This window comes from Harpia harpyja, chromosome Z (genome assembly GCF_026419915.1).
Source record: "Harpia harpyja isolate bHarHar1 chromosome Z, bHarHar1 primary haplotype, whole genome shotgun sequence".
Lineage (NCBI taxonomy): Eukaryota > Metazoa > Chordata > Aves > Accipitriformes > Accipitridae > Harpia > Harpia harpyja.
Genome location: NC_068969.1, coordinates 1663070 through 1685260, shown reverse-complemented (window position 1 = coordinate 1685260; position 22191 = coordinate 1663070). Strand labels below are relative to the sequence as shown.

At 44.5% G+C, this 22191-nt stretch overlaps 1 protein-coding gene across 2 annotated transcripts in view; it reads left to right on the top strand.

Annotated features, from left to right (window-relative positions):
- The first annotated feature begins 1926 nt into the window (after positions 1 to 1926).
- Positions 1927 to 22191, top strand: part of FBLN2 (fibulin 2) — a 109274-nt gene continuing 89009 nt past the window's right edge. The window contains exon 1 of one of the 2 annotated variants that reach the window (XM_052778413.1): positions 1927 to 2059. The gene's annotated coding sequence lies outside the window, so the exon portion shown is untranslated. Of the gene's footprint in view, positions 2060 to 13823; positions 13943 to 22191 lie in introns of those variants that run through there. The other variant, XM_052778415.1, reaches the window with a different exon arrangement.

Genomic DNA, 22191 nt, shown 5'->3' with positions numbered 1-22191 from the left:
AGCAAGCGGCACTCATGGGCTGTCACCAGATGATTTAAGGAGACTGTAAACGCTACCTTCAGAGCAGCAATGCTCACGTTGCGTCTTCGCAGAAATGGAGAGAAATCAGAGTCCTCTGCTCTTTCTGTGCTTTCCTTTTTTCCTTCGGATGAAATTCAAGACTGGTAGGATCATTTTTGGAGGGTTGGTTGTTTCCTCACAAAGCAAACAGCATTTTTCCCTCTGGCTAATCACAAAGCAAACAGCATTTTTCCCTCTGGCTAAAGTTACACAATAATTTTGTGTAGTTGGTCTAGCCCTGAGGGTGTCCAGCAGCAATCGGCAGCAAACCCCCTCCCCACACACGCTGCAACATCACACAGTAAGACAGTCCCACTTTCCCAAGCTTTGGCTGTGTCGGAGACAGGATACCACAGTATTCAGAAATGGAAATTCTTACACTGCTACTTTTCCCTAATTGTACGCACATTTTGTCTGTGCAGATTTCAAACTTGCCTGTGAATGGGAGCTACTGAGAGCCAGAGGCAGCCCAAAAGTTTCTTTGATAATGTTGCTTTTTTACTGTCACAGGCTGGGCTGAGCTGCATTTGCTGCGAGGAGGAGAGGAGAGTACAGGAGGAGGAGGGCATGACGAGGAACCTCTCCCCCAGGGTGGCAGTGACAGGAGAAGATGACCGAGCACTGCAGGGAGCCACCACCTCTGACTGCAGCAGTAGGTGCTGCTCCATCCCTGGGTTGCTGGGAGAGGCAAACGCGGCAGTCAGACCGCGGGTGCTCTGCTACGTCCATCAGCCGGTTGCTCCAGGCAGCTGTCCACATTGCCTGTGCTAGGGGCAAGCTGGTGGTGCAGAGCCATTTTGCTGAGGGCTGATGAGTGCCACGCAGGCTTGGGCAGAGCTGCCCTCTGCCAACAGCTTTGGTGGGCATCAAACAGGATCAGCGGTGAGGCCTGGATGTGCAGGGAGTGTTTGGTCAGTCCCTTTCTCCCACCAGTAAATGCCCGAGAGGATGGAGGAGCTCTGCAGTGGGAAAACAGCCCGGCGGGGTCTCCCTGTGCTGCCTGCCCCAGGCGCTTGTCGCAGAGGTTCAGGGCTGGCCCCACAGCCAGGCTAAGGGCTGGAAACGGCTTGTGCTGAAGGGGCAGAAATGCAGGGGGGAGCTGAGCCTGGCGCCCCAAAGGGAGGTCCCAGAGCTCCCCATCCAGAGTGAGACAGGCTCCCTCTGAGCGAGCCCCCTGTGCTTGCAGGCACATCCCTGCTGCCTGGCTGGGAGAAGGCACCCTGGGTTATTCTTAAGACCCTCTGAGGGATGTTTTCTTGATGACATAGTGCTGCACTGACTTTGTTCTTCCCAGGGACTTGTGTCTAATTCATACCAGGATGGGTTGCTATAAACAGTCTCTATTGTCATATAAATGTGACAACTGGACCCTCTCGATGTAAAGATTAGGATCAAAATCACTAAATGCTTCCGGGGTGGCTTACGGCGAGGTAAGTTTGGGGCCACTTAGATCTCAGTAAGCAGCAGTGGGACTAAAAGAAAATTGAAAGCGCTTCTTCGCACAATTTCGAAGCCACCTTTGATCGAGTGAGCGGGCTTAACCTGGGCAAACCCAGGAGGTGCGGCACCTCAGCCCCACGGCGGGCGCGGGGCTCGGCTTTCACCCCCCGCTTTTTTATTTCCCCCCTTTTTTTTTTTGAATTGCAAACCCCAGGAAATAGGACGCAGACTTTTCTCCTCCACGTGAGCGTTATAAAACAGCCGATCTCATTGTTTCAGTACGTCCAGCCCCGCTCCGCGGGCTCCCCGGGACGGCGGGCGCTCGCCTCCCGCCCGGCCCGCGCTGCCGCCGGGGCTGCCGCCGGCCGCGGTGCGGAGCGCGGTGCGGAGGCGGCGGCGGCGGCGGCAGCAGCAGCAGCCCCCGGTGTCAGGTTCGACAAACACCCCGCGCCGCCGGTCTGCCCCGCCGCAGCTTTCCGGCCCCTCCCTCTGGCTCCCGGGGTCCCCTCGCCCCTTCCCCCGCGGAGCGGAGCGGAGCAGCGCGGCGCGGAGCGGGGCGGTAAGTGCAGCAGCGGGGGAGCGCGGGCGCGGAGCCCCCGGGCGCGGATCGGCCCCCCGGCGCTCCGCTCCGCGGAGGTGCAGGGCTGAGCCGCCCCCGCGGAGCCCGGCGGAAGGTCCCGGGCCGCCCGCCGGTCCCGGTGCCGGTGGCGGGCGGAGCGGAGCCGGCTGCAGCCCCTCGGTGCGGGGGACGCGATCCAGAGCCCTTTGCCGGCTACTGGGACTAATGTGCAAATATTTCCTTACGCTGTTTCTCTTCTCTTTCTCTTTTTTTTTTTTTCTGTTGTTCTGAAAGTGGCAAGTTGTCAAAGAAAAAAAGTTGCCGTGGATGTTTCAGAGCTGTTGCTTTATTGAAAACAACTCCCTGGGTGGAGGCGAGAGCGGGCTGCGGTTCGGTGGGAGTGTTTGCAAATCAAATGTCATTTGGAGGTGGGGGGAAATCTGGCAAAATTGCTCCATAAATGCGTTCTCCGAGTTGTGCAGGCTTGCTCGCCTGGTGTGAGCTTCAAGAAAACCAAGGGGAAGTTTGAAAGGAAGAGGAGAAAATACATGGGATAACTAAGAAAAGTGCTTTCTGCCTGCTTTTGCTGGTGTGCTTTTTTTTCCTGGAGCGAGCAGCTCTGGGTGTGAACGCTCGCCGGCTGCCTCCCTGGCAGAGTGGAACAGGGGGCTCTGTCGGGGACATTTGGGGGACCAGGCTTGCAGGATCGGTGGAGAAATCCAGCCGCTGGCAGCAGAATTGCCCACGGCATGTTCAGGGCTTGAGCGAGAACCAGCCTGTTCTCTGCCCCCATGACTCCCCTCACCTTATCTCTTCGTCTTGTCACTCAAAGGCTTGTGCTGGAGCCTTTCGGTCCGCCCAGAGCTGAGCCACCCGCGGGGAAGGAGGCCAGAGGCGGTGGGGTTGGGCGCACGGTCTGTACCACCTGCAGGAAGGTCCTTGGAGCTTACTGGGCCACACTGGCATTGAGTTTTTTCTCTAAGCCTTTGGTACTGAAGGAAAAGATGTTATTTTTGCCGAGTTATATTAGTACTGAGTTTTGCTTCTTTGCACCCATAGGTGATGAGTAGAGAGGTGGTGCTTGAGAGTGTATCTGTTCCCAGGGTTTTCTAACAGACACCAGCACCTGGATTCTCTCCTTTCCTGCTCCTCCTCATGGGACATCTTTGTTTTAGGCATCCTTGTCCTTTCAGTTGCAGAGGGAGGCTATGGGCACATCCCATAAATGTGGCTTTACTTGGTTAGTCTGTCATTTAACAACAAAAACTACGGCTTATGGTATATAGTTAATGGGTGTAAAATTATCTGAGAAAGATACAGCTTTCTAGACATAAAACACTCTTATTAGTGGAATGGATGAAACCATTTTAAATATGAAAGATTTTCCTCTAATGGCAGAATGGGGCCTGCAGAGGCCAAAAAAGGATCTTCTAACTGCTTCTTTTCCCAAATGGAGTCATCTGGACCTTCAAAATCACTTTGAAGACAGTTACACCAGCATTAATTGGGCTGGTGTTGGCGTAAAAATATCATCCAAAAATCACACCCTTAATTGGCATTACTGTGTTGGCAAACCTTTTCCAGCGCTGCCTGGTTCTTCAACAACCATATTATTTTAATTGTATCCATGTATTCTGTCTCACAAGCAAGGCTCTGAGCAGGATTTATTGAATTCAGTGTGGTGGCTGGTGCTTTACCTTCTCCAGTAAAGACAAGAAACTGATGGCAAAGCAGCTGAGGCCTTCAGTCCTGGTAGCTCCTCGGGGGTTCCACTTTTGTGGGACTGCTGGTCTGAGCATATTGCAGTAAGCTGATTTGCAAGCTATACTGGGATAAATAATAGGTGAATGCTAGCCTTGCAGTGTATTTAAATAGTAGGAAAAATGTTTTTTCTTTTAATTCAAATCCGTTTCTGTGACTGGAGAGATCTCACTCTTTTCCTTCCATCTGTCCATACATCCACTTTAACACCTTTTCAGTTGCATTAGGTGATAACATGGCATTATATACTTCTAAATTTATCTGATCTACTTGAAGCTGGAAGAAGCCATCTTTAGGCAATTTTGTGCACTGAGTGGTAGGTAGCCTTTCAGGGGCAATGATGGGCAGCGAGTCCCATGGTGCTTGGTGGCATTAAAGCTGACATTCCGGTGCCATTGGCACCTTCTGTCCCACTCAGGCACGCAGCATGAGAAAGCAACAACAACCCACATACCTGAGGGCTGGTTGGGTGGGCATACCTGAGGATCAGTTGGCCCACTGGAAAAGACCCATGAGCACACAGGAGTCTGCACCGGAGTGCTCATGAGTGTAGCTTTACTCCTGCATATGCGCGAGGTGAAGCCCACCAGACATCCCAGGCTGGCTTTTGGCTCTGGTGGTAGATTGGTATAGAGCAGCAGCACAGTGAGGAAATGGCATCTTCTCAACTGCTATCTCTCTGGTTGGTACTGAGCCCTGTTACTACACTTTTTGGAAATACAGTGTTTTGCTGGACAGTTCCTCATCAACAGGAGGGACAGTGCTGGGGCATTTCCACGCTGCCAGAACCGCCCCAGCCCTGCGGATGTCCATTCCTCTGGATTCGCAGGAGCAGAGAGTATAGAATAGGATCATAGAATGGTTTGGGCTGGAAGGGACCTTAAAGATCACCTAGTTCCAACCCCCCTGCCATAGGCAGGGACACCTTCCACTAGGCCAGCTTGCTCAAAGCTCCATCCAAGCTGGCCTTGAACACTTCCAGCAATGGGGCATCTACAACTTCTCTGGGCAACCTGTTCCAGTGTCTCACAACACTCACAGTGAAGAATTTTTTCCTAACATCTAATCTAAATCCACACTCTCCCAGTTTAAAACCATTACCGCTCATCCTATCACTACGTTCCCTGTTAAAGAGTCCCTCCCCGTCTTTCCTGTAGGCCCCCTTCAAGTACTGGAAGGCTGCTATAAGGTCTCCCCGGAGCCTTCTGCAGGCTGTGGGAGTAACTCCAAGTAGTTACATCCCACCACCAGGCTGTGACCTGCTTTCACTCCATGTTAAAAATTATGCTTTTTGTGCCTTTTTTGGTGTGTGTTGGAACCTCTAAGGGCTCCTATGGCTCTCATTGCTGTAGTGTCTGGTATCTGCTCTCAGTTCTCAAAGCCTGCATGGAGACTGCTGGGTATGGAGGCTACCTCAGCTGTCCTTCCTTGCCATCCTTGTGCCCTTAGATTTTTGCATCCCCTGTAAGCCAAACCAAGCCCACAAACAAAACCATGCCTTTCACAGCTGCCTTCTTTCCTTTATTCCGGGAGATGACAAATGTTTACAGTGTTGGTCTTCTCTTCCAAGCTGTTCTTTGGAAATTTTTCCATGCCTGGGAGTTTCTTCCCCTAGTTTGTGGCTAAGAGGTGGGATTTAACTGCTTCTGGCAAAACCAGAAGTGTCCCTTAAACTATCCAGAGATTTCTGTGGCTGCTGAAAGACTTACCGTGGGCACATGCTTTCCTACAGCTGCCTTCTGGCTTTTCAGCATCATACTCTGAAGAAACCAGACTGCTGCTAGCTGGCCCACCAGTGCCAGGGCTGCTTGCCTCTTCCATGAGCCTTTGACCTTAGGGCAACCATGATCTCAGGTGGCCTCACACTGCCGCAGGAGAGGGCTGTGCCTGCCGGGATCTCCCCTTCCTCCCCTGTCCCAGGGCTGAACTGTACTGAAGTGTTTCTTTTCTAAGTTGTATGCAGATCCCTAGTGGCAGAAAGAACCTTGACTCTTAATTATTCTGCCTCTTATCTCCTCTTAGATGTACCAACAGCCCGTGTGTTTAGAATAAGGCTCTTATATAGTCATACAGTCTCACGCATTCACTTTTGTTTAGCTTTTCCCCTCATTCTCTTGCATTAGAAATTTGGATTTCCTTTCAGCTCATTGGCATAATATTAACCTTTCTTTTTGCTGGAAGTGACATGTTGCCTTTAATAACAGGGGCCTGGATTTAATATCCCAAGAGGTCCTTTTCCAATTCCATGTTCATATAGATCAGGAGCTAAAAGAAAGAGACTTCTAAAAGGGGCTTTCCAAAAAGTGGTTTGTTTTCTCTTGCTTACATTATTGTGGTCTTTTTGTAAGAAATCAAACTGTTGAAAAAAAACATATATCCCACTTAGATATGAAGAAATTGCAGCTCACTTGTGGCGTGGATCCACTCCTTCTGCTGAACATGATCAGAGCAAGACCAGACCCTTTGAGTTACCCTTCCATTCTTGTGTGTTAAAAACCTAATATATTATTCATGAAAATTAAGCTGCATTAATTACATCTCCTGGTCTGCTTTAAGAACGACATACATTCCTGTCTGTCTTGTTTGCTAATGAATATTGTGGATTGAATCCAAAATCAGGGAGAAGTTTAAGCACTGTCACTGATCCATGCATGCAACTCTCCCTGACTTCATTGTTCAGATGTGACCTCCAGGCTTCCCGCGTAGGGGTGGCTGTGGAAGTAAATGTTTGATCAGGAGATGTCACTGACATTTATTGCTGGGTGCACTAGAGCCTGTGGCTTTCATCAGTGTGGTCTCATTTTTATGAATGAAGGCAGGCAATGACTGCCGAGCTGTCCAAACCAGTGCCAGGAATCCGGTATTGTAGAGACGTGGGTGGAGACAGGAGCGTGAGAAGTGCTTCTGCGCTGGCGATCCCACCATGGTAGAGCTGCACGTCCAGCCCCAGATACGATGGATGGACGTGCTGTTTCTGTGGTCTGGAGGTGGTCTGGGGTCAGGGGACGCTGGAGAGAAAAAGTCATGAAGAAGTACATCACACACTCCTTTTTGTGATGTGAAGTTTTAAAAAGTGTCCCTTTTCACCTCACAGACTCTTTCCTGCCTATTTTGGTAGGAATGTCTTTTTTTTTTTTTTTTTTCTTTTTTTTGATCCTTAGCATGAAACTTCTTTTAGTTCAGTTCTGGTTTTCACTCTTGACTTTATTCAGTGAGCACACCTTGGAGACAAGGAGCTCATTTTTTCCTATATCCACAAAACATTTTAGTTACTGCTAACCCCTTAGACCTGTACATGTATAGTCAAAGAAGGATCTTAATGTGGTTGTGTCTAGACTTGTCATGGAGAAAGAGAGAAAAAGCAATTCCTGGGGCATGGATACATGACTTTTTGGAAGTAGAAAATATAACCAGCAAAGATTATATCCCCAACAGAGCTGGCAGAAGGGGTCTTATGGTGTTCTTAATCCACCTCACTGCAAAGTCAGCCAGGTTAGCTCAAACCACCTTTGTTTTTGACTTAAATTAGCTGAGTCTGCACTAGCACAGTGAATGTTCTCTCTGTCCCTCCTGCCAGACATGCGGTGGGGGACTACCAGCCAGCTGCTGGTCCTCGGCCAACTCCTGCTATAGCCACATCCAGGAGAGACCGTCTGTGTGTCCCCCAGGCATTACTTAAATGAGAGCTGAGCCATTTGTTGAATATCAACTTAACCACGTTTGTCAGACAGAATCAGCTTAAGATGTGCCCCTTACACTCATGTTCCTGCTGTCCTAAATCATTTCAGCTTGGCACCTATCCCCCAGCTCTTAGCTCAGGTCCCATTAACAGTTCTTTCTGGGAAATTTCACAGGTCACTGGTGCTCTGCGGCAGCCATCAGGAGCGGGACCAGCTGAACTCCTTAAGGGTGTCTGTGTGGTTCAGATTGAACAGCTATTTTACCCGTGGAAGGACAGACCTGTGCTTTTACCTGAGGATTTGCGAACCATTTAGGATGATACTGGATATGCATGCATGGACAGAGACTTAGAGGATGCCTATGAGATTTGAATTCCCATTTAAATTAAAAGGCAATTTGTTGTCTGTGTTTCTGTGACAATCCCATTCAAGTGTTTTATAGAAACAACTTCTAGGACTTTTGCTTTTCCGTACTGTGCAGTGGGCTTTGAAGGCCAGGTTGATTATAAAAAAGAAGATGGAAGGTGGAAAAACACTGTTTTGCTGGTGTCATGAATCTTTAGATAGGAGAGAAACAGAATACATTTAAAACTCTGAAGTGTTTTGTAGCCTGAAACCTTTTCACAGGAAAATGCTCCTTTAAATATATGGCCAGAATGGAAAAAAAAAAAATCACTTCTGCAAATGATGATTTTTTTTTAAGAATTAAAAAACACTGTTAGAAATGATTAATTATTGTAACGTGAGCGCTGTAAAGTTTCATCTATTCACAGTAGTATTTCAAATGATTTAAAGTTGTTTGCTCAAGGTTTGCTTTTACCATGTCATTAAATGTCATGGATTTGTTCCAGCTGTCCTCCACAAATGTATCACTCATGATGGATTTTGCATGGGAACAGACTACCAGATTTTAGTTTTGATACCAAAGCCCCATTTTGTTTCATTTTTAATATAGTTTTGCTTTGCAGAATGTATTATTGGCTTTTAATGGAGTTGGCAGAAAAGATGCTAGCAACTCTACTGGGCAGAGTTATTGGACCTGGCTTGCACCTTCTTCTGAAACCCCTTGAGGATGGAGTCAAGGGTGGGCATCTCTGCAGATATCCGACCCCTCTGACTGCTACCAGACTTTTTCCTCTGGTATTGGCTGTGCCTGGTCACTGCCTCCCATTGCTGTCACTGCCTCCTGGCAGTACGTAAGTCCTCCTATCTGCTAGTTGCATAGTTCACATGAGCACTTCCTAATTTGCTTTAGGCAAAATCAAGTGGATTATCTCAAGCCACTAATTAGACTATTGAAGATAATCCTGCTGGCTTTGGGGTTTGTCTCTTTCCTTCCTGAAGTGAATTAGGGAGGACTCTGAGAGGCTGCTCGACCAGCCACATCTGAAGGGAGCTGGGCTCTTGCTGGGTGTAAGGACAGGCAGCTGAAGGTCTCCTCACCAGCACAGCTGCAGCCGAGAGGGCAGAGAGTCACCACGGACTTACTAACAGCCTAATCAAGTCATTACTGAAGGAGAACATCTTTCTTACTGAGCTGCCGAGGCATGCCCAGTGGCTCTACCGGGTCTGTTGACGCTTATCTTTTACTTATTCAATTTTTGTAACAAGAACACTTACATTTGGTAGCCTGTCATGTTTTCCTATTCTAAACTAATCAGCCTCGTGCATGGAGCTCTGTCATATAATCAATATAACATACCATCTGATAATCTTGAAAGACTGGGTATGATTAATGTTTAGAAATTGGATGGCCACTTGGAAAGGATATAATCTGATACTGTACAGAGCAGATTGATTGGGAGATTACCCCTGAGTTCCGAATTGGTAAACAGCGTAAATGGATCCACTCAGTAAGAGGAACTGCAGTATGCTCTCAAACATTAGTTTGCCTTTAGAGCAGAACCAAAAATGCGATCTGCTTTGTGACATGCTATTTGGTTCCTGGCATGGCTGCTTGCGTATCTAGAAGGATATGTCCCATGGGAAGTGTTTGTAATAATTTGTAGACTTTTCTAAAATGCAGACGTTAATAGCAGGAGCACATTGATAAGCAATCTCTCTTCATTTTTATTAAGATTTTTGCATTCTTCTCGAAGTGTTGACATAGTACACTGTACCCTGGAGTGTTACAAGTGTCTGAATATTTAGGATGTGTAAAAGAACAAGAACATAATAATATCTATTCTGTCTGGGCAAACAGGTTAACTTGAGTGCATCACTTTTATTCCTACATTTAAACAGAATGAACTAAGATGCTAGTAATCAAAAAGGAAACTCGCTGGTATATACTTACATGTACTAAAATCTCTCCTTCTGTAAAGAGTGAAAAAATAAATTAGCACTTTTTGGTGTTTATCATGAAAATGAAGCGTATCTCTAGACTAGACAGTTGCATATATTTAATTCTAATTCTTGGTTACAGTTCTATAGTTTGTGGTTGCTTGTCTCTGAGGCTAGGAATAGCATTTTATTGCATGCTTGTGCAGTACTGTTGTACTCTAACATGCTGCTGGAGTTCCACGTGCTGCCATGATTGTGATATGTCTTTGCACTGGAAAAAAACCCACTAAAATAGGCAGTGAAGTGTGTCAGGCAAGTATGTGTGTGTTTTAAATAAAATAGTCACCCCTGGGTTTGAAATGTTTCCATTTCTTTTTAAGCCTTCTTTTCTAAAGCTCATTTAAAGAGACTACGAAACATCTGCCATCAGTAACATCCTTATGTTTGGGCCCTAGCCCTGAGAGTGCAAAGCATGTCACATTCACATTAGTCACTAGGATGGGGTGAAGAGCTAGGTGTTTGCAGGCAAGCACTTGGGCAGGAGCAGAGCCCAGGATTTGTGTAATAATACTAGTAAAAACTTCTAGTTGTTTTTCAATGGCATTTTTTCCTGATGGGTAGATTAAGTAGGTCTTGTTTCCTCATTAAAAGAAAAGCAAAGTTAAAGAAGAAAAATGCTGTCTGCAAATCACATCCTGTTTTCATCCTCGTTCAATTAGCACAGATTTTAAGTTGCAGAGTGAGTGTCGTCCATCTGACCTACCTCCCTTCCCCTCCTTATTGACACTGATATTAGAACTATGGGAAAACTTAGACTGTTGGCAAAATGGGTGGAAAATCAAATGTTTAATGTTTTGCTTGAACATTTTGTGGTTTCTCCTGAAATTCTTTGTCTGAAACAAAGGATGTTCTTTGTTCTTTTTGAGGGGGGTTGCTTTTTATTTGAAAAAATATGCAACGTCATTGTGGATTGCAGAAGTTTCTATAGAAATTGCATAAGTTCTCTACAAAATCTTTTTCTTTTAAACATGTAAAAAGAAGGACAGTTAGAAACCTCAAAAAATTGTCTGTTTTGATGGTGAAAAATGGTTTGTTGGCAGATTCTTACAAAAATTCTTCAGAATCAAAATGTTAGTGATTTGGAAAAATCTTGAAGTAGAGTAATTTCACATGACCCCCTCTTGGAAGCTTGTAAGTTTTGCATTCTTTGCTCCAGCACAATTCCCACTGAAGAAATTCTTCAAAAACCAAGATTATGGATTCTTTTAAAAATGTCATTCCTTGCTTTTTGGGTACTGCACTAAGTTGTGTTTATATGTCTTAATCTTACCCTGATTTATATGATCAAACCTAAGCATTCACGGATTTGTTTGGAGTCTGTTAAAGATATGAACTGAACCGCAAGATAGACAGTCGCTGCCCTACTGAGTTTGCAGGCTCTGGATGCCCAGGCTCTTCCAGCTGGATGTTGGGCTGCTATAGCAGCATCCTGCCCTCTCTCCCGGGCATCCCAGCCGGAGCTGCCCCTGCCCTGGCTGTGCGGCACTGTGAGTGCTCCCTGGCCTTCCTCGCCATTTACAGGCCTGAGGAGCCGCAACGGGCGCAGGGGATGGGCTGGAGGCAGTGGTCGGTTCCCTCTGCAGAGCTGCAGCTGGGAAGGGGGGTGAAAAAGCAAAGCCCTGGGAACAAGCAGTGTGTGTGTGGGGGGGGGGGGGTGCACCTACACTTGGCACGCTCAGCCCAGTACAGGGCCTCTGAGCTCTAAGGGACTGTCTGAACCAGAAAAAAACGGTGGTTTTGTGACGATGTGGGTGAAAGGACCTTCTAGTCACGTCTCTTCTGCCCTTTCAGCCAGACTGGCTTTTACTGTGATGCTAGCTTGCGCTGTTAAGTAGCTGCTAGTTGTCACTCTGAAAAGTACTCCTTTGTTATTTCAGAATTACTGAGACACTTAATTGGCTGTTCATTAATTGCCTTAGAGAAAAATAAGATCTGATTAATCGTCATTTCAGCAAATTATAGCCTGTTCTACAGGCTAATGAAATTAAGCAGCGAAGAGCTGGCTTCCTACAGTTAGCTGTAACCTGCCTTAGCTCTGCAGCCCTCGCTGCCTGGCCCTGACCTGGAGGGCTTGAGGTGCACAGGAATCAGAGGGGTCACCGACACGAATCAGGGATGAGGAGCGTAGAGTCCCATTTAATGGGGTGAGGACCACGGAGCACCGCTCAGGGCACAATGGAGATGATGCCTGTGCCTGGCAGCGGTACGAGTTGTGGACGTAAGTGCAGACAGCCAGCAAGAGAGACGTCTGTTGGCCGCAATTCCTGACCTTTGAGATCACTTCACTTCCTTTTTGTTACTTTTTTGTAAGCAATTGTCATTATAACTGATCAAGATAAAATTTCTGAGCTGAGATCTTGAATTCATTATTGAAGAATGTATATTTTTCTCTGAAATATTCCTATATAGTACATTATTTCAAGTTTTACTTTACACACATGCTGATTTCAAAGGTAACTGGTTTCAGTAAATTATGCAACAGGGAAGGCGCAACCAACACCTTTGCTTTAGAATAAAGGTCTGGGAAAGGTCTGAAGAAAGGAAAACTCCACAGATGCATAATGCAATTGTTAGAAATCCCACACAAGGCATTTGCAGGTGTTACTCACAAGGCCAAGAACTTAAAAAGCAGGTTTCTTACGTGAAATTGCTTTGCTGCCTTCTGGCCAAGAGTTAAAAGTGCCCCCAAAGCTTCTCTATTTTCTGCCATCTTTGTGTCTTACATCCTTCCTTTTCCAAGATCCCTGACTCTTGCTCCCCTTTAATCTCTTTTAGGAGCCCTTTCTCAGCTGTTTAAAAGCAGCTATAGCTGTTCCCCCCATCTGCCTAGGGTTGGCAGAGAGAATAATAAAACCTTCCGTTTCTTTGCCAAGTGGGGCTCCTTCAGCCTCCCTGCATAATTTGATTTAGCAGCATTTGAGACATTGACAACACTGACATTGGCATTACATGGAATTTGCTTTCAAAAAAGTTGGGGAATAGCACAACCATTGACAGTTTGCACTTTGCCCTTTTCAAGACCTAAACATTCACGAAAAGCCTACGCCAGGTTGGTGCTAGTTGTTAATCACCTGGGTTTTGGTGCGTGGCACTTAGGACCTGATGGTGTGGTTGGGGCTGGACGAGCAGGAGTGACAGGACTTGAGGACTATACCCCTTCTTCTCTGCACCTTCTCTGGTGTATGCAGCTTTGCAGCTGGTTTAACTCTTACCTGTGCAGAATTTGTGAAGAAGAGGCATTTCCTTCTTTGGAGTGTAGTCTTCTCATCACTAAGCATGATGACGATAGCAAGTACAAAACAGAATTAGATGAATAACAATAGAACGGAAGAATTAATTGAAGAAAGTTTAGAGCCTTTTTTTTTTTTTTTTTTTTTGTAGTAGTAGTAGTAGAAAGGTTTCTTCCGTTAGCAGAAAAAAACGGAGATTGTTTCTCACTTAGCTGATGGCAACACTGGAGAGGAACGGATGGGAGTCTTGCAGCCCAACCCATGTAATGTCTTTGTTGCCAAAGATCCTGGACCAGATGCCCAGGCTTCGCTGGGTCTCAAGGGGCCTCACTGGGCTTTACCAGAGCTATCTCAGTGGGGAGCCTTGGTAGTGGCCATGGGGATGGCGATGGCCCCTGTGGTGGTGGTGGCCCGGAGCAAGGAGGGCTGGCCCCCTTTGATGTGGGGGCTATAGTCCCCTGTGCGCTGGGCACCCGGGGAAAGGGAGACAACGGCCTCAGCGGCCCAGTGAATACCCCATCCCAGGGTTTGGTAGGTGGGAGCGAGCTGTTTAACAGCCCCGTTTGGGTGGAGGAGGCAGCCCCAGTGCTGCCCGGGCTGTACCTGGGTCAGGCGGCTGCAGGCACGGCTTTGAAATGTGAAGCAGCTTCCTTAGGCATTGCGGGGGGTAAAAAGTGAATTAACCATATCATAGGCACATGGTACTTCCCTGCTCAGATTACACTACAAAATCTGGGCAGTTCCTAAGATAGAGCTGGAAAAGGGGATTTGGGAGTGTGAGCAGCACTTGGAGCAGAGCACAGCTGACATGGCTGGGAACAAAAGGTGATAGGAAAACTCACTGCATCTACATTGCTGCACATCCACAGGTCAGCAGAAATCCTTCCTAACTGGACATTTGTTGCAAATTTACTGGGAGAAGTGTAAAATAACTTTGTTTGAGTGCTGGCTTTGCTTTGTGCCTTGTGTTCTGCTAGTTGCAAAGATTGTATTTGCTGTGTTTCTCTTTGATTTTGTACTTTGTTTTCAGATTTACTTTCTAACTGTTCATCAGACTCTAAAGCTCTTGCTAAATATCTTCTGTTTGGTAGAGTTTAAAGACTTAAGTAGATGGGGACGGATTTGCTTTGTTAGTTAAGACTGCTAAAGCTGTGTCTACTCTGCTCATGGACAAAGCTTTTTGCAGTACGGATTTTTTTCACAAAATACTCCGTAAGCAACACATGTGTTTGTGCTATTAGTCAGATCTTCATGGACTTTTTTTTATCTTCTCCTCAGAAGTGAGCTTCTTACAAAAACAATTATTTCTAATGCTTCTTCTGGCCTTTTGACTGGGAATTCAGAGAGCATTTTACCTCATGTACTGAAGCGAAAGTTAGGTTTGTTTTTGTTAATGTAAGTCAAGAAGTAGCAATGATTCAGTGTGACAGGCTGAATGTGAGCCATGTGAGCCGAGCTGCACAAGCATAAAGGATGATTGTGCTGCAAAATATCTCCAAGTAATTTAGATTTTGACACACTTACCACTTCTTAAGTTGCATTTCCACCTCCCCGCCACTCCTGCCCTTCCCCCACCATCCAGGATCTGATGTGATGGAAAAATATATGCGTTGTCTGTGGGAATAGTAATGGTTGGGCTAAAAGTGCTTTGCTTCTGCAAGTTTTATTATAGCAATAATGCAATGTGAGAGCTTCACAAAGAGATGATAATAATTGTATACGCTTACATACATAGTCTTAAATAATGACTTTATGGGCTTAAATAGCTCAATTTTTAGATGATAATTCTTATCACTTAGAGCGTGTGTCATCTGCTTATCTGTTGCACTAGCGGGTTTTGATATGCACTGGTATATAGTAGTTTTCTGATTTAAGAAGTGTAACTTTTGAATTGAGCTGCTGGAGCACAGCTCACACGCAGCTCCCAGCGCGTGTGACAAGAGTTGCATGTTAGGGAGGACTGCTTGTCCCCAGGAAGCCCAGAGAACTGGGCAGAGTGCCACTTGAGTCCCACTCTTGGGTGGAGGATTTTATAATGCCATTTATTTCCAATTAAGCACTATTGATTTCTTTTGTGCATGTTTTATTTTTTTGTTGTAGACTTTTTTTTTAATCTGTGGTTTCTCTGTATGAATGGCAAATGAAGGCTGTTTTAATGTTGACTCAAATGATACATACTTAGAGCAGGATTTTATGTCCAGCCTTTTTATTGATTAAACATCTGCATGTCTTAGCATTTGGATGTACAAAGGAATAGCAAATGGCAGTTCATTTCTGGCTAGGGTTTCTTACCAATAAGTAAAATGCGGGGTGGGGAGCCGTGTGTGTATGTGTGTGTGAGTGTGATATATTAGTGTAACATCTATTCAATAAGACATATTTTAATGGCTTTTAAACTTGAAGATTGAGTTCTGTTCTCTTAGGAAGTGTATCATGCAGATACAACAGACACATACTGGGGTAAATGAGAACAGAATTTGGTTTTTCAGTGAATCTGTTCTAACCCATTGGCCCAGTCCAAGCCTTCCCCTGAAGTTATTAGAAAGGACCCTGCTGACACTGATGGAAGTGGGGATGAAGCCAGGCATTAAGATGGTCTAGATTGTGACATGCCTTTGCTGTTTAATGTTGAATGTGAAGTTTTTAAAGAAGCAAACCAAAAAAATTACATTGGATACTATTTTTAAGGCAAAATCCCAGCAAAATATCCGTCATCAGGTTCCAAACGATTCCTTGCTTCACTTTAACAATGAGCTATCCGTTATATGGTCTTTATTTATGGAATGTTAAACAGTTTCTGGCATTACTGTGCCCCTGCAGGAAGAACAGATGGTACTTTTGAATGAGTTTTGCTATGGGATAAAATGTTCCAGGTCTTCAACAGATCGTATCCATCTGTAAGAAAGGAATAGCATTTGTGTAAAATAAACAGGGTAGAGTCAAACAACTTGAAATCCTATACTGAAGGAAGAACAGTGGCTGTAGGCTGAGGTGGTAGTACACATTGGAAGGTAACGTGGAAAGCTATTGCTTAACATTATTTTAAAGGTGAACGCTTATTTTGGTTAAACATCCCAAATGGGAAATCTGATATATCAGGACTTGGAAGGCAGTGGTCAGTATATAACATGGTCAATATATACTGACAGTAGTCTGTGTATAACAGGAGTATGTTACATTTATCATCAGACAGATTGGCTACGTCTTCATCTTGTCTCCATGCAATAAAGTTCTGCCTTGTTTGATTTATAGAGCTTTGGCTCTCTGAGAATAGTGTGGAAGCAATGAAGACCCAGACCCTGACAGTCCTCATCATGTCAGTGTATAATGTAGCCAACCCTACAGAAGTAAGCAGAACATCTCCATCGTGATGCACATCTTGCACCCTCCATAAAAGTTAGTCTTACAAGTCAAACAGAGGATTGGCAGAATTGTGAGAAGTTGCACCGCTTTCCTTCTCCGTTCTTCTAAATTACCAGGAACTGCTAGGATGATGGAATCCATGATTTTTCAGAGTTCTGCCGCGATTCTTCCAGTTGGCCCCTCAGGGAATGATTGCTTTCTCTTCACTGGCCTCTGCACTTCTGTGGTCCGCATTTGGTGAAGGAATATCCCCTTCAGTTTATCTGTCTTTCTTGCAATTCTATAAATTTTGTTCACATTCCCTGTAGAGTTCTCCTTTGCAAATTGAAAAATCACAGGCTCTTCAGCTTTATCTACTTGAAAATAAGGTAATTAATCATGTAAGGTCCCCGTATGGTGCATAAAGACACGCTCACATCTTGAGGGGGCAATCCATCCATCATAAACAGATTATCAGTGAGAGCAGTTGCTCTCTGAAGTTTTAACCACCTCTCCGCTGACTGTAGAGGAAGCTTCATCAGTGAGGTAACTTCCAGAAAACTGAAGTTAAACTGAACCTGTGATCTTTAGAGAATTTAAGTTCATGGCCCCCTTTGTTCTATTCTTGTTCTTTGAATACCCAAGATCACTGTATCAGCAACTTGCTTTTAGAAGTGATTCTGCAAAGTAGTTGTACCTTTATATTATTGGAAATCTAGTGAAAATCTTCCTTCTCCCAGCCTCCAAAATCAGTCAGCTGGGTGTGAACGTCTGACTGGGCTGCCAAAGTGTTTAAAATCATTCTGGGGTGAGGCAAGGTTGTGCCACAGGAAGGCTCTCTGCAGGTGCCTCTTTCTGCTGGACGGCTGCATGTTAGTCAGGCCTTGGAGGCTGTATTTGTGGAAGCACTAACAGAGGAATTTGAGAGAGGACCGGAAAGCAGGAATACCTCTCATTTCACTTTCTTTAGTTTCCTTGGTGTTTGGGTTTTTTTGTTTTGTTTTGTCTTGGTTTTTAATACCAAATGTTCTGTGATTTGGGGAGACTTTATCTTTTACATATTAGTAACTTTGTCATCTTAATTTTTCTTGCCAGTCATATGCTGGACTGTGCATAACTATCGTGGAGGGAGGGAGTATCAGCTCATTCTTCTTCCATTGTATTAATGATTTCTTTCCCCTTGCATAAATCATCTTTACAGTTGCAGGATTTCTTCAGCTGCAAAATAAAATAGCTTCCTTTCCTTCCTGGAGAAAAGTGACCAAAACATACATACGTGTTTTAATATACCAAGACCAAACGAATTGTGTGCGCTAGTCAATACCACCTTCATGGAGTATTGTTCATTGTAATGAAAATCAGATTGAATTTACTGTTTGGTTAGTGCATTCAACAAAAACAAGATGTTGTGAAAGGAAAAGAAGTATTCGTATTGTTTAAATTATATGCAACTCTATAAGGTAACATATAAGAATATTCAATCAGCATTTTATGTTAGTGGGAGTACCTGCATGTGCATCATTTAATGCAAAAAACAACGTTCTCATCAGTTGATTGCTCTGGATTCTCTCTCCAGCATCAGAGGAATACCTGGGTGTGGCCTGACATGAAAAGCAGAGTTAACATCAGTGTTTTCATTTCCCCAAAACTTTATATGAGAATATGGGGCTAGCTTGCTTCTCAGTATATTTGAAAGGAGCTCCCTTTTTCTCAGAAATGTTGGAGAAGTCTGGTTGGTTTCTTCAGTGATGACACCGGTTCTCTTCTGGGCAGCAGTTAAAGTAAAATCTCCATTTTGTTAGATACCTTAAACCCATAGTATGTTCCCCATTACAACAAAGCCAAATTTTGCAGTATCAGTGTTTCTGGATTGCTGAGATTTCTAATTTTGACTGTTCTGCCTTTAGTTGCAAGTATCATGGGTTTACTTGTATTTGTTGATGATCAGTAACTTAAAATATTCAGGAGTATGTGTTGCATATTTACACAGCAGATCATACTAGCTTTCTGTGGTAATAGAAAAAGTAATGTATAACTTAGAAAGTAAACAAGACTTGCTCTTCTAATATTGTTCTGGTTTGTAGGGTAAATATGGTACAGAACCACAAATCGTTATGAACGCAAGAACTACATTTGGGCATCTGAGGGCAGAAGTTGTCTAAATGTATTTAGACATACAGCAAACTATCTGTTGGTGATCACCGAGTATGTCAGTTTGAGTTTCTGTACAGTATACAGAAAAAAAACAGTGCTCCTATCTCCAGGAAATTATCCTCCAAATTAAGGTTGCACCTCAGACAGTTTGGATCTGGTCCAAAGCTACTGAAATCAGTGGAAGGAGTTCAGGATCCAGGGTTCCACAGGTGCAGCAGACAAAAGGATTGGGCACCTTCCTTAGAGAGCAAAAGCATTCCAGGGGAGTACAAGAAGTATGTGTATTTATGTTTCTATATCTGTTTATGTTGAAACCCTTCAGCAAGAATTAGTATTAGATACTTTGCTTTTACGAGTTTCAAAGTACTGGTCAGTGCTTTCATTTTATGACAGCCTCTTAATAGCTTTAACTCAGGTTGGTTATAAATAAATTTGCTGCTCAGAAGAGAAGAGGTCTTATCACTGAAGAAACGAACCAGAGTTTCTCCAACATCTAGTATGATGCCTCCTCTGAAACACTTCTCTAGATTTTAATCTTCACCAAATGAGGTAGCATTACTGGCCTTGGCACCTCTTGAAGGATAAATAGGGCTCAAAGCACTACCCATCAAGATCCTCTCTGGCAGAGTACCGATTCTGTCTGTCTGTAGGAGCTAGACATCTTCCTGGTCAGCATCAAGTTTGGTTCATGTAATTGTGTGCTACAGCAGATATAATGAAAGGTCCCAGGCAGTGTGTGTGTGCTGGGTGCGTGGGACCCTGACCTGCTTGTCCCATCACCTCAAGCACTCGCTGGCCGCCAAGGAGCAAAACCTTCCTCAGCCTCACGCCCAGCCAGTGAAGCACAGGGTAGTTTACGTTCCAAAAATGGGAGTCACACAGCAGCTCTCAGCTTCTCTTACACAGCTCTTCACAGTCTTTGAGGATCAGTGAAGAATAAACACAGAGTAGAAGATGGGAGGAATTGCAAGCATAACTTCTATTAGTTACATCAGGCATTATTGTTGTCTCTGAATGATAGGCTCTGAGATGAAATAGCAGAGCAGGCATCTTTTCACATTTTGGTATCCAACAAACCAAATTCATTCCATTATCTTTTATGGAAAGTTTGTGCAGGAACAGTTTTGATTGATGGATTACATCTGTGGCTGCTGACTGATTAGCAGCGTGATAGATGTAGCTTCATTTACAGGGATTTACTTTCATTCATAAGGAAAAATAGAAGGTTTCTTTCCAGCACATTTTTTGCATTAAAACTTTTCAAAGTGCTCAACAAATGGTAGGCTTTGATTTCCATTTGTTTAATGCCTGTGGTAATTAACATTTCTGTGAGAACATTTTAACCAAATGTTCTAGTTTTTCCTCCATTAAAATAATAATTTCTTGCTTTAGCTAAAGAATTTAATTGGTATATATAATAACCCTGATATGGGATTTCTTTTGTCACCATATGAGAGGAAACTGTTCCTGAGGAACGATCATTGTTGCTTTTTCTGGACTTCATTAATTTATAATTGGCAATATGCCTCATGGTACATCCAGTCCACTTATTACAGATATGCTCTGTCTGCAGTCCATTGTCTCATGGCGTGGGTGGAGATAGGGCATGTATGTGAGTGCAGAAATAAATCTGAGTTCCTGTTCTTCATACCAAAGAATATCTGGGCAGATACTCAACCAGATTAATTAGCTGGACCTTTTTCAATGCAAAATTACAAGGCTGGATCCTTAACCCAGCCTGTCTTTGTGGAGTTGATTTCTAAACCCTATCTCCTCCTTCGTGGCTTGTAGAAAACCACAAGATTGGGAAATCAAGAAATGGGGCTGAGAGGCGGCAAAGCGGAGATGACTATTTAGTGATACCGGTACCAGTTTCTGTTGGGAGATGCATCCACCCTTGTATTTTTTACGCCTCCATTTCATCCTGTATCCGTGGTTCTTGTGTGCAGGTTCAGGCACAGACTGGCCTCTGGCAGTGGAGGTCCTCTGCAACCTGTCCTGCAGTGAAGCTCAAAGATTTTGGTTCATGCCAGGCTTACTCCAGATAAGCCTTATGGGTAGAAGTAGTGGTCAGGACAGTTATTTCTTCTTGTGCTGCTTATTCTTGTCCCTGCCTTCTAACAGGAAGACTCTCTGTTCAGATTAGAGCACAGCAAACTCTCAGGATCACTGTCAAGGGAAGAACTAGCAAATCTGGGATGACTCCAGCAGTAATAATGTGCTCAGGGCTATATAGAGGGCTGAAAATTTTGTAAATAAAAAATTCTGAGAACACTTACTGTAACAAAGAAAATGCAGTCCCAATGACTCAAGACAGAGATACTTCCTCAAAGTGTGAGGTGGAGGTGAAGACGACAGCAATGATGCCTCCAAAACCTGGAAAGGATTGCAAGCAGCGGTGTGCTTGCGATGGATAAATTTGAGCTAGCATTTTATCCACCAGTTATAATAAGCTAAGGAGTCTTCCTTCTCCGGTTTTCCCCCCCAGCCTTTATCCAGAAGAATAGGGCAGAGAATGCCCTCTCTGTATGGAACAAAGACAGTGATGGCCTTGTGTGCTGTCTCTAAGTGTTATTTATTTAAGAGCCAGAGTACAGGCAGGACAGTGGGTGTGCAGAGGTTCACCTACTGTCATGCGAGTCTCAGCTAGGTGCGTTCTGCAGCTGGGAGAGCGGAAGATGTATTTTCTCAGCTGTGGAGCAGAGCACAGCTAATGAAAGGAGTTGGTTTGTTGCTACAGTTGGTTGCTGAGAGCACGTTTACTCTCTTGAGGGACAGATTTGGATCCTGTTGAGTCATAAAGGAAAAGAGTTTGATCTTGTGTCCTTCTGGGGATTTTGCCACATTGTGAAAAATCATTGTGCCTTTTGAGGGGAACATGTCAAGATTCACAGCCTACTCCTAGGGAAATCCTGGTTGTAGACAGCAACTGTATGTGTTGTGGATCAGAAGTGGTACGTTGACAGAGCTCTGTATAAAAGTTATGGAGAAACTGTGAACCAAATTAGTAAGACACTATAAAATGTTCACTGTACAATATGTGTTATTTTCACCTCATCAGCAGATAGAATTTCATTACTAATCCTGACAATGACAAGGCCTGGACACATTTACTGAAAAATTATTTACTACAAACTTACTGTATTGACATTTTGTTTTGATATTCATTTGGAATTAATTGGCATACTGAAGCAAACCCCTCCAAGTTACTCTGGACAGTCTCAAATCGAATTCTTCAATTCTGAGGCTGAAGCGCAGGCAATGCAGGAACCGCCGCTCCTCTGGCTGGTGAGCAGTTTTGCCTCACAGGTAGACTGTGGAAAACTGTGTTGCAGTTCCCTTCAGTCTTCCCTCAATGAAAACAGTTGTTAATTATTTCCAAATTGGCACATGGCGGTGCACAGGGCCGGAAAGGCCACTTGCTAAGCTGTCAGTTAAATAGTAGGCTTTCTTTTGCCTAATTTGTATTTTAGGGTGGGGGTGGGGAATTGTCATTTTCAACTGTTCCAAAAAGGCTGCCTGAAATAGGTAGACAGTACCCCAGTGTGCTTCTCTTTAATGCCCAGATGCTCCAGCCAACATGCTTCCCAACAAAAGGAGAAGATCTGTACTACTGAATGTC